Source organism: Sorghum bicolor, chromosome 9 (assembly GCF_000003195.3).
Source record: "Sorghum bicolor cultivar BTx623 chromosome 9, Sorghum_bicolor_NCBIv3, whole genome shotgun sequence".
In the NCBI taxonomy this organism is placed as follows: Eukaryota; Viridiplantae; Streptophyta; class Magnoliopsida; order Poales; family Poaceae; genus Sorghum; species Sorghum bicolor.
This window is the reverse complement of record NC_012878.2, coordinates 6,410,814-6,424,078: the sequence shown is the minus strand read 5'-3', so window position 1 is coordinate 6,424,078 and position 13,265 is coordinate 6,410,814. Positions and strand designations below refer to the sequence as shown.

The following is a 13,265-nucleotide window of genomic DNA, read 5'->3' as shown; positions in this document are numbered from 1 at the left end:
TGCCAAGCCTAGATCTAGCAAGGATGCGGTCAAATCTGATCTTGGGTGGCCTGTCGACCAGTTGACCACGAGAGAAGCTCGAGGAAGAGGCTGAGACGGTGGAAGAGGAATGCGGGTAGGGGAAGACAAGGGCTGCAATTGTGACCTTCTTTCGGGCCGCCACAACTGAGGGCGGCAATGGTGATCGGAGAGGAGGCGGACGAGGGGCGCTACTGCAGCGTTGGCAAATGCCCTCAAGTCGCCCGTGGAGGGTGTTTGGTGGAAGGGGAGGGGAGTAGAGCAGAAAATTATAACCAACTAGTCTATGTAATTTTAGATTTAGATTCAGTCAAACTTCTTTAGTTAAAGTCTATGACTCAACATATATACAATATAAAACGTGTTTCATGATTGATGTATTATAATACTTATTTTGTATTGTAAATATTTTTATTATTTACAGATTTAGTCAGCCTTAAAAATATTTGACTTGCCAAAATCGATAAAAAAAATTAACAATCAGAACAGGGCTGCAGCAGCGTCAAAAGATGAAAAGATGATCGACCGCCGAAAACCACCGAGCTTTGCTCATGACCATGGCCTGGAATTCAGGGTGCAAACAGAGGAAACTGCTGCTGGCCTTCATGCTCGTTGCTCCATCATCAGATCTCACGTCCGTCCAACTGCAGACTCAAAAAAGCTGTAGCTGTAGCTACCTGACCTGACGAGACGATGGGAAATTGATGGCGGTGAAAAAAGCGAGTCGGCAGGAGTGAATGCAGTGAGATGCTTTTGGTGCGTCCTGGTACGTTGCATTTGCATCTGGCGCTGTTGCACACGCTGTGTGTGCTCCTTCGTTCTTCATATCGCCACAGACTGAGCAGGCACCAGATTGATTGAATGCTCCGTGCGAGTACTTCCACTAGCTAGCTTGTTTGTTAAGAGGTTTTTTTTGTCCTTGCCGTCTGGTTATCTTGCTTTGAGCAAGTTCTCTTCAAGGGTTTCAGCTAAATCCACAACAACACACTTGATTTAGCTTAGACAAAGCTACCGTTGGTATGACTTATGAGGCAGTAGTCAATCTACATTCATCCTGGCTGCGTCAATCTATATACATCAACCAGGTTAAAATCATGATGTCCACATATTATTGTCTTTGGTAAGAAAACCAAAATGTTCCATCAGGTTCTTTCTTGAAAGAGACTTGAGTGTTATTTTCTATCTTCCCCTTTCCTTGCAAGCATCAGCCCAACTTGAGGATCTTGAGGCCCTGATCCAGGAAAGACAGTGGGCAGAGAACACATAAGATCTATGGTCCTATAACTGGGGGGTCTAACACATATAGATATAGTTCCAGAAAGGGTTACAAAGAGATTGCAGGCACTCAACAGGCTTCTCCTCTATTTAGTTTTTTTTTTTTTGACAAAGTCCCTCTATTTAGTTGGATGTGGTCAGCTGGGAACCTAGGCATGCACAAGTTTTTCTTTTGGCTTCTCTTAATTAAGTGAGGCCTCGTTTAGTTCCAAAATTTTTTATAAAATAAACACTGTAGTACTTTCATTTGTATTTGACAAATATTATCCAATCATGGACTAATTAAACTCAAAAGATTCGTCTCGCAAATTATAGACAAACTGTGCAATTAATGTTTATTTTCGTCTATATTTAATGCTTCATACATGTATCGTAAAATTTGATGTAACGAAGAATCTTGAAAAGTTTTTAGATTTTCGAGTGAACTAAACAAGGCTTAAAATTTGAGAAAGCTGCACAGCACAAGTTATAAGGGCCTAGGGCCGGCCAGACACTGTAGTCTACAGGAGCAGTGGAATGGCTACACCGCTCTCATCGAGGGCTGTATTCTACTAGTGCAATGGTACTGTGGTGGTGTTTTGAGAACTTGAGAAGAGGCATGAGTGATGATGGCAAGGTGCCCCTCTTTAAAATCTTTTGTCGGAAGCACGAGTGCACATGATAACCTGCCCGGTAGCAGCAGCACCAGCACCTGGTCAGTGATCACTGTTCAGGGACGGGTGAGGTGGTGTGTTTTCAGTACCTGCTGATTGCTGTATCCTTGCCTGCTCTGTCCTTGGCCTGTTTAGATTGGGGACGAAAATTTTTTGGGCGTCACATCGGATGTGTCGGAAGGATGTCGGGAGAGGTTTTCAGAAACTAATAAAAAAACAAATTACATAGCTCGTCAGGAAACTGCAAGACAAATTTATTAAGCATAATTAATCTGTCATTAGCATATGTGGGTTACTGTAGCACTTAAGGCTAATCATGGAGTAACTAGGCTTAAAAGATTTGTCTCGCGATTCTCAACTAAACCGTGTAATTAGTTTATTTTTTTATCTACATTTAATGTTCCATGCATGTGTCCAAAGATTCGATGGGATGGATGAAAAATTTTTGGGTGTGGAACTAAACAGGGCCTTAGGGAGGATCTCCTCGAGCTTTCAATAGTCGAGAGATAAAATAATTCTGCTTTACAAATTAAGATTCCTGACTTTTCTTTTGAAGGGATTATCTTACTACTAGAGGGGTTGTCTTTCGCAAGAATTCGCTTTGCTTGGTTTCCTCCTCATCGCACGCAAATAACGAGGGACAATTATTTAATATAAAATGAAAATAAAACCTAGAAAGTAAAAAATAGGATGGAGTTCTGAATATCATAATTAAGTGATCATAAACAAAAATAGTGAGAGCACATGTTTAAAATGTGTCTATGTGTGATGAGTGATTATCAAAAGGCTGATCAGGTTTTGGTTTAGTGTTGAGACTAACCATGGTGTATGTGTGGTGTTGTGCAACTGCGAACACATGGTTGAGATGTATCCACGTGTATCGCTTGATAATGAGTGGTTGTTGAGAGATAATCAAGCTTTCGTTTAGTATTTGGACTAATCGTCTTATTGTGAGTGCGCACTACTACATGTATGCCAGAAAAGCTAATTAGTGACGTGTCTAGAGGGTCATTAGTGACGTGGGAAGGATGCGTCACTTTTATTGCGTCTGTGATGTGGACAAATTAGTGACGCTTAAAAACACGTCACTGTTATGAATATACTAGCGACGCGTATCTAGTACACGCGTCACTGAAGTTAAGATACAAGCGACGCTTATTTAATACATGGGTCATTGATCTTTAGTACAGCAGTGACACATACTCAAAAACCATGTCACTGATAAGGGCATATCAGTGACTCACACTAAGGATGCACGTCACTAGTAAAGGTATATGAGTGACACGCAGTGAGGACACGCGTCACTAATAAGGAGGTATGAGTGACACACATTGACAATACGCGTCACTAATAATTAGATATCAGTGACTCATGTCAACCCAACGTGTCACTGATAGCATATAAACAAGTGACACACGGTAATAATACACGTCTCAGATAAGATCCTAATGGTGACGCGTCTGAAAGCCATCAGACCCATATTAAAGTCACATACCACAATGTTCACAGCACATACATCTAAGGATGCACGTCACTAGTAAAGGTATATGAGTGACACGCAGTGAGGACACGCGTCACTATTAAGGAGGTATGAGTGACACACATTGACAATACGCGTCACTAATAATTAGATATCAGTGACTCATGTCAACCCAACGTGTCACTGATAGCATATAAACAAGTGACACGCGGTAATAATACATGTCTCAGATAAGATCCTAATGGTGACGCGTCTGAAAGCCATCAGACCCATATTAAAGTCACATACCACAATGTTCACAGCACATACATATGAAAGTCATCAATATATTACTACATGTTCATAACAGAAACTCTTCAAATAGATATCAAGTTTAATAGATCCACATTTATATCAAAATCATTGACAAATTCACAATTAGGTTCACAACTTGTTCGAAATCCATCACAACATTAGACTTAACTTATTCAGTCACACACTACATAGACTATACATTTGTATTTATTTCAACAACCTAGTATTTTAGCCCTCCCTTCTTTTCTTTTATTTGTTCAGAATCATGAATATGCCAAGATGAAACCTTCAGTTCTGTGAATATTAATAAAATTGTAGTCGATCATGAATATGCCACGAAAGAAGTATTGTGAAATTTTTGTTTTTCTTTTTCAGCAACATAGTATTTTATTTTGTTTATTGCAGCAACCTAGTATTTCTTTTTAGTTCTTGTGAGTTGTATTTTTTGTACTATTTTTTCTAGAGTTATGGAGCTGCAAGGAGAGGATGCAAATTTCCTGTAAGACATTCTTCTCAATGGAGAAGATGGTATAGTTGCTGGTTTGGATGACATGATGTTTGGATTCACTCAAGAAAACCAAGTTCATGTTGAAGTGCAAGCTACCTGCAGAACAAAGGGAGCCAAGAGGCAAAGAATTTTCATTGGAAGGAAGACGAAGTTATATGCTCGGGGTGGTTGAATGTAAGCAAAGATCCCATTACCGGTGCCAATCAATCTAGTTCATCTTTTTGGGGAAGAGTTCATGCTTACTTTGAGAAGCACATGACAACTATAGCTACGAGGACGGAGAGTTCCATTATGCATAGGTGGCTAACAATTCAGTTGCAAGTGAACAAGTTTTGTTCATGCTATGAGAGCATTCTTTGTAGGAATGAAAGTGGGTTAACTATCAAAGACTAGGTATGTGACAAGTGTTGTTTTACTTTAACTTTGATTATTTGTAAATGATTTATGTACTGACAATATCTCTCTACGGATTAACAAAGCAAAAAAGTTGTATGTGGAATGGGACAAGGAGAAAAAACATTTGGTCTTTACATTGTTATACCATATTGAAGGAGGAAGACAAGTGGAAAGCGAAGATGATAGAACTTGCCGAGCTAGAGAAAGACAAACAAGCAAGCAGAAAAAAACAAAAGAGTTCCACCAAGGTGTCTTAGGCTGAGGGATGAAGAAGGAACTAATAATGATCACGTCGTAGAAGTTGATGCTAAAGAAATTGTACCAAGGAAAAGGCCAGAAGGAATAAAGAAGGCAAAAGAAGGAGGTGGTGAGGCTTGCATGCAAGCTTTGGACAAGCTGATGGCAAAGGATGTCTTGGACATGGAAAAGGAGAAGGCCAAAGAGGAGAGGTCCATGGCTACACTAGAGCTAGAGAAGAAGCGGGTGGCAAATGAAGAAAAAAAAGTAGAAGCAAAGCTACTAAAAGAGGAAAAAGAAATTATGTTAGCAGACATGTCCTTCCTCAACCCGATCCAGCGTGAATGGCTTGAGACGATGCAGAAGAAGATTGTCGAGAGGCAGCGTGAATGCTGAGAAGTTTAGTTCAAGATCTAATTATATTAAGTGTAGTTCAAGTTCTGGTTATATTAAGTTTAGTTTAATTTCTAGTTATGAAACCTTAAGTTAAGTACAAGTTCTGGTTATAAAATTAATTTACACTAAGCCTGTGTATGCATCTGTTTTTCCCGATCAAAGAAGCTTTGGATACACTATGACAAGGATAATATCACATGATATAGAGAGAGACGTCATAATGAAGCAACGGCAAGGATAATATTAGTAAAAACTTAATAAATATAAATCTAGACAAAATATGAAGTCATGTTCCATAGGTGCTCGATGAGGTCATGTTCCACAGCTCAATATAATCTAATACAAATTTGGATGATGGTTCCACAGGTGCTCGATGAGGTCATCTTTCAATTTCTCATGTGTTTCCTTATTTCTGATCCTTCTATGCGCATCAATAAACTCATCAAGGGTACGAGTAGGCTTGCCATGATCTAGTTCAACATTTTCACCACCGTAGTCAAAGCGCTCGTTAGGGTCGACCACGAATCCTTCATCTTCCATAATCATGTTGTGCATGACGACACAAGCTCTCATAATCTTTGATAATGTATCTATGTCCCAATTGCGAGCTGGCCCTCGAACAATGGCAAACCTAGATTGAAGAACCCTAAAAGCTCCCTCGACCATCTTCCTTGCTACTTCTTGCGATTTCACAAAATATTGCCTCTTGTTCGTTCCCCATAGGAAGAGTGATTGACTTGACTAATGTAGCCCATGCAGGGTATATTCCATCTTCAAGATAATAGCCCATTGTATAATCATGACCATTAACAGAAAAGTTAAATTTTGGAGCTCTACCTTTTGCTGAGTTATCAAACAAAGTAGACCTATGAAAGAACATTGATGTCATTATGAGAACCAGGCATTCCAAAGAAGGCATGTCATATCCAAAGGTCGTTCGAAGCAATAGCCTCCAAAATGATAGTGGGCTTCTCCACAAGCCCCTTGTACTGACACTGTTTTTCATACGGACAGTTCTTCTACGCCCAATGCATACAATCTATGGACTCCAACATTCCTGGAAAGCCTTTTTGCTCACCGATTGCAAGTAAGCGTGTTGTGTCCGCCTTATTGGGATTATCTGATGTACTCTTCTCCAAACAATTCATCAACCGCAGCAACAAACCTCCATAGGCTCTCAAGTGCAATACTTTCACCAATGCGAACGTACTCATCTATCGCATCCACGGGAACCCCCTAACTGAGCATACGTATTGCGGCAGTAATTTTTTGGAAGCAACTCAAACCAAGTACATTGGTCGTGTTCTTTTTCTACACAAAGTAATCATCGTGTCCTTCAACGGCTTTCATTATACGTAAGAAAACCACCCTAGACATCCTATACCTAAACAAAACAAAAATAAAGTTTAACAACTTCAATAAAATTTAAACACAAACAACAAGTCAATCCAAAGTGAAAGAACACTAACCTTCGATGGAATATTTCAAGGTTGTACGTTGGATTGACCGCCAAATAATCTTGATACATCCTCTTATGGTCGCCTTCTCTATCACGGTAAAGAACTCTATGACCTAGGACAGAGCCACCGTGTTTTTTTGGCATTGGCAAAGGTGTCCACAATCACAGTAGCCGATAATACGAAACAATCATCATCATCGGATGATGAATCATCCAACTCTCTTCAAAGAAGAGATCTCTTCCTAGGCATGATTCCTGACCGACAAAAGTACTGGAATTAATACAAACAATCTAAATCACCTACAAGCGGATGGAATCTTTCCTCAGGAAAGAAACTGAAACTAGGGGTGCATCCCTTCACGGACGTATCCCTTCACAGAGATTGAAATTGAATCAAGGAGACATATTTGGGGCGTATCCCTTCATGGACGCAAGGAGAGACCTCGACGGCTCAGACCTTCACGCACGATGGCATCCCCGATGGCTCAGACCTCCACACGATCACGCGAGCAGCACGCGTGGCTAGTCGAAGAGTACGTGCGGCGCATGGCCAGGCGAGGCAACGGTGAAAATTAGTTGAATTGGTTTGGAAGTGGGCCTAGTTTTTTAATTTTACCAAGCTCAAATGGCAAACTATTGGAGATACAATTTTTTGCACTTGCCATATGGTTTAGGCACTTGCCAAATCACAAGATTGGCCAAGTGAGATTTGGCAAACTCTTGGAATGCTCTAACATGATTACTATAACAAATGATATTCTCCCTCGCTTTGCAAATGATACACATGTAGTCTTGCAATGTTGTAGCAATGTTTCTCTATGATTTTAAATATATTCCATGTTTTGCAGCTCTCATGAGTATATCTTTACTTTAGGCTAGAACTGATGCAAGCTTCTCCGCCATAGACTTGATGCATCCCATTCACCTATAAACAAGACAAGTATAAACTAATAAATGATGGTCCTCCTCGCTTTGCTCATGATGGCCTTGTAACCTTCTTGTCTTCCTACATTATTTTGTAGTTTCATATAAGTTTCTTGCTTTTAAAATTTTTATTGGAGTATTATTTATTTTAGGTTGGAAAGGATGTGATATTATTTTCTATATTCAGAAATGTGTCAGCTATGGCTAGGGGAACAGTCATTTCAATTAATCCAAACACCATGGTAGGAGGGCAGCCTCTTGGGAATGAATATTGTGAAGTAGTTGTTAATGTTGTGATTAACTTTGTTATACTGCGTCGGACATATGATATTGAGAGTATGGCTAGTGCTCTCAAGATGACAATTGCATGGCCCTACAGTTAAGTAATAAACTATACTTGACATAATTTCCATTTTGATTTGATCTGTGATGCAGGACCAATGTTCCTAACTAAACCTATCTATGTGTTAGATAAAATGCAGGAAGGAATCCAAGAAGGCACCTAGACGGCTAGACCTCCCAGGAGTCCGGCTATGCAAATAGAGATCACGGGATTCTCGGTTCCACCTCGCGAGCTTTTTTCTTCCCTTCGCGCGGTTTCCCATCACGCCGCCACCACTTCGCGCGATAGGAGAAGCATCGCGAGTCCTCCTTCGCCAGCTTCGCGCGCGCGTTTGGACGAAGCAGCGCACAATAGGACGACGCAGCGCGCGATAGGACGAATCTACGACGCAACGGCTTGACTGATGGCGGCGACCTGCCTTGACGACGAACTGATGTCTGATGGCGGTGACCGGAAACTGATGGGGAACAGGACCGATGGAGATCGAGCCAAGGGGCGAACCTGTACGACGACGAACTGATGGCCAACAGACGACGAACTGGTACGGTGAACGGGAACTAACAGAACGGGAGATCGGTACTGCGAACGAGAACGACGAACTGCGCAGCTCACGATCGGTACTGTGCGGCTGTTTGGCGCGGGAATTGGTGAACGGGAGACGACGGCGGGCTGTTTGGCGCGGGATCGATTAGCCGCGCGGGAAGGAGTGCCGCGAAACAAAATTTCCTGAAAAAAAAAGATGATGGACTTGGCATTTTGCATAACGGTTGGAGATCACCCGATTTTAGCCTTGCCATTTTCATTTGGGGGTTTGCAATTTGCCTAAAATGCATAACTTCAAATGCATAATGGTTGGAGATGCTCTTATTTGAAGAGAGTTGGATGATTCATCATCCAATGATGATGATTGTTTCGTATTATCGGCTACTGTGATTGTGGACACCTTTGCCAATGCCAAAAAACACGGTGACACCTGAGCAATCAAGTTTTTATTACTTGATGAAGACCAGTTATCTGCTTGATGGATCATGTTTTAGTCGGTGTGAGTGGTTTTTAGTTAAGGGCTGTGTCATCTGTGCAAATGCAATAGATGCCCAAATCTTAGTAGTTGTCTACACTTGACTAAGTAATAGATGTCGAAATCTTAATCAGTTAAGGCGTGTCAACATTCAGCTTGATTTTCTGGAAAATATTTGTCTACACTTGACTGATTTGTACAACAGCTTTACATAATTCCTCCACTTGCGTAATTACAAGGTTGTTATATTTTTCACGAATGTGTTGGGTCAAGTCGTTGGCTTTAGTTTCTGGAAGGTGGTTCTCCACATAACCAGTTGGTGGATGTGCTCTAGTGTTAGCAAGCCATTATTTTTGGTTTTTGAGTTCCTACAAATGAATGTGTGCACAAACCTTAGTATGTTTAATACAAAATACTAGTATAGCTTGTTGGAAGTGCATTTATGTAATTGCCTGACTTTTTGATGATTCAAACAGTATGCAAGATAAGATTGCATGTTATGTATTGACCTCCATGATGTCATGAACGTGTTTTTGTACCTTTATGTGATGTCATTAAGCTTTAATGCGGGTATTATATGTGCTAAATGTGTTCTATTTTTTGGCATATTTATATTATCCCGCAGAACAATCTGACGCTATAAATACATGGCAACAGCTTGCCTGACGCTAAAAGTGGTGTCTGATGTTATAATGTTATAAGTTAGCAGCGGACTGTCTAACCCTATATATATTCAGGGCAACAACTTACGACGTCTGCAGAAGTCTGACGCTATAAGTTTTTAGCGTCAGATCGTATGACGTTGTATCTGCTTTTAGCGTCAGATTGTCCGGTGCTAATCTCGGTGTTGTGGTGTAGTGCGTGGGCATGATCTTTTAGAACACTAATATAATGTCACCGGTTTATTTCGGGGATGCACATGAAGACAACCAAACCGCGATATCAGATTCTTAAAATAAAGATTTAAAAGAACTATATCATATTGTTTTTGTGAAACAGGCTAGATACATAAACGCTTGTGACAAACTCAAAGAAGCGAGCATGTCGAGGAATAATGGTGGTGAGGGAGGCTAGCGTGCTGAGGAACGGTGGCAACGAGCATGCTGAGGAGATGAAGGGAGGCGAGTGTGTTGTGGTCTTCCTTGATGCGAGAGCCGACCGGACGACGAGGAAGTGAACGAGGCGATGCAATTAATTGTGAGTAAAGCAAAGTAGTTGGCGAACGCAATGGGCGGCGAGGGCCATGGGCAATCACGTCCAAACCTGACCCACGGGCGAGCAACGATATCCTTTTCGAAAACAGGCCTTCAGCCCAGGACGACCTCAAATACAGAGTATTCAACATTATGACTCAGCATGTAACTAATGATCTAACTACCTAACTCAGAGTAAAACAAATATAGGCGCAAGATGGTCAAGGACACGTACCTCAAAAGTTGTTTAGATAGACGATCTTTACTTCTCGTTCAACCTTGATCAACCTTTCCTTCAATATAGGAAACACACAAGCAAGCATAACAAAGGAACCTAAAAACAGTATAGCAAACATTATAAAAACATACTCCCTCCGTCCACGAAAGAATCAGTTTCTAGAGTTGTCCTAAGTCAAACTTTTTAAACTTTGACCAAATTTCTAGAAAAAATATTAAGATTTATGGTAGCAGATTAGTATCATTAGATTTATCATAGAATATATTTTTATAAGATTTTATGTCATAGATGTTATCACTCTTTTTTATAAAGTTAGTTCAACTTAAAAAAATTTGACCGACACAGATTCTATGATTTGATTCTTTCATGGATAGAAGGCGTACCATAAATATTATTAACGTGTACGCTCGTTTTTATGAACTAATGAGCACCAAAACCACCTAAAACCGAGCTACGGTTATAAACATACTTAGCTTTTAAAGTTTTAGGAGCAATTCTGTAAATAAAATAATTTATTTTTACAAACCAAAGGCCAAAATTTAAAATATTTAGAACTAAAATAAATGAATAAAAGTTTAGAAACTATTTTTCAAAACTGATATTTTCCAGAATTATTTTTATACTAAAAATAACATTTATCATGTCATCAACATGAATTATTACGTCACTATATAGAAACAAAATATTTTTTATTAAACAAAAACTACGTAGAGGATGTGAATGAACAGTATAAAGAAAATTGGAAACAAAAACAGGAGCTAGATTGTGAAACAAAAACAGGGAGCTCACCGCGCAGTCGGGCAGGGGTTCTCGGCGGCAGCAGCTGGCACGAAGGGCAAGGATGTCGCGGCGGGGCGGACGGCAACGGCGAGGTGCTCCAGCGAGCACGGCGGACGACGTTGCGAGCACCAATTCACAGCAAGAAGCGGTGCGGTGGGTGCATTGTGTTCTTTCGAGGCCAACGGAACAAGAGTTCGGGTGCGAGGTGGTCGAGATGGGGAGATCAGGAGCTCGGGCCGACCTTCGGCAATGGCGGCGGCGGCGGCGGTGATAGGATGTGCTGCGGCGAGGGAGAAGGCTCGAGGAGGGGCGGGGTGGATGCGACGTGCGTGCGCAGGGCGCTGGCGCCTTTTATAGAGGGAGAGAGGGTCGTAGGGGCCGGTCCACGGAGCCCCGCCCGCATGCCAACAATGGCGGCCGCACTCTGGCGTGCGCGGGAGTGAAGGGTCAAGAGGCGACCGCGTCGATTGGGGGAGCGCGGAGAGAGGGGAGATCCGGGGATCTCTCTGACGGGGTCGGGCGGGGCCGGCCAGATTGTGCGGCAATGGCGGAAGAGATAGGGTAGAACGCGGACGAAGGGGATGGCGCCGACAGGCGGGTCCCGCTTTTCAGCGGCGGAGAGGGGAGGCGCACGAGGCAGAAACTGCGAGAAAGAGGGCGCTCACGCGATGGGCTGAGCGGCCTCCATGCGCAGATGGGCCTCGGCCCAGGCAGGAAGGGAGACGTGGGCCGGCCAGATTGGGATCGAGGGAGAAAGGGAGAGGGGTTTATTCTTTTTTCCATTGTGCAAAATCAAGCTAAGGTTTGAATTGAAACCCTTTTCAATTCAAACCAGTTTTGAAAGTATTTTAGATACTTTTAGTTTTGAAATTTTAATTATGAAGTTTGGATATCAAACTTTTGAACTATTTTTAAAATAAAAACTAATACTTTATTTTAAAAAAAGGAGAAAAACTTATTCGCATCTAATTTGATTTTAAATAAATCATTTTTCACTCATTAAATTTGAAGCATGAAACATGAATGCGATACAAAAACATTTTAATTTTGTAAAATATTATTTTTCTCTAGATATTATTTGATTATAAATCTAAATTTAATTCTAACAAATTTTAGAAAAATGTTAAATTCAAAACTTAGGGTGTTACAACGCACTGAGGGTGCTCTGGCTAACATTGGTGGAGCATTCATGGTACCTCCGCCTCACCTTTGGTAGGCCGCGGTAGAGGTGAAGATTTAGAGCACGATGGTGGTGAGGGAGAGGATGGGGAGGCGGGAGATGGCGATGGAGCTATAGAAAGTGTCCCCCCATGGGGCCGACATGGCCTCCATCGCCATGCCTCGTGGGGACACTACCTCGTTCCTTCAATACATGTGTGTGATCTCGAGGGCGACTATACAGGTGGGCCGAAGGGTTGCGTGTGGATGGGTTAAGGCTGGCAGTGGAGAAGAGGGAGACATGTGCGGGGTCGAGGCTAACAGAGGGCAGCACGTGCAGGGTCAAAGCTTACAGTGGAGAAGTGGGAAGAGTGCAATCGCTAGCCTCTTGCCGGTGGACGAAAAGATGATATCACATACGACCAAGCAATGGAGACTAACACCGACAAAAGGTGTGGGGGCAATAGGTGTTACCAACAAAATGGTGGGGGTGACGGCCGAGTGGGGATGGAGGGAGGGATGACATGATAGGAGGGGTAGGCGGATGGCCAAGGAAATGGATAAAGGTGGATTTATGTGAGAGTCCTCGACTTGAGCGACTCTTTTTGTGGGTTAATGTTTTAATGCTATGACAATATTTTTTGGGGGATGGAGTATAGTCTATGGAGGGAGGAAAATCAGTCTATCAAGCACGTGACAAGGACATTTTTCACAAAAGGTTTGTTGTTAGTGTTAGGTCCAAGTGGCACCATGGTTGAGACTAAAAGATCAAGATAAGTGGAGTAGGACGAATGCGTGTTGGAATGACTAGAAAACTTCACACTAAATGCAGCCCTATTAACAGACACCGGACAAATCAGAATGTAATAACTGCTACTCTCTTCATTAAAAAAAT

The 13,265-nt window shown here is 41.8% G+C and overlaps 1 long non-coding RNA gene across 2 annotated transcripts; it reads right to left on the bottom strand.

Moving 5' to 3' along the window:
- On the bottom strand, nucleotides 367-11,805 carry LOC110430118. Of its 2 annotated transcripts, none has more exons than XR_002447357.1 (3): nucleotides 11,222-11,805; nucleotides 10,430-10,528; nucleotides 367-1,249 (listed from the first exon to the last, which is right to left on the bottom strand). It is a non-coding gene; the product is annotated as an uncharacterized LOC110430118 (long non-coding RNA). The 2 variants fall into 2 exon arrangements; XR_002447358.1 differs by lacking the exon at nucleotides 367-1,249 and adding an exon at nucleotides 9,944-10,323.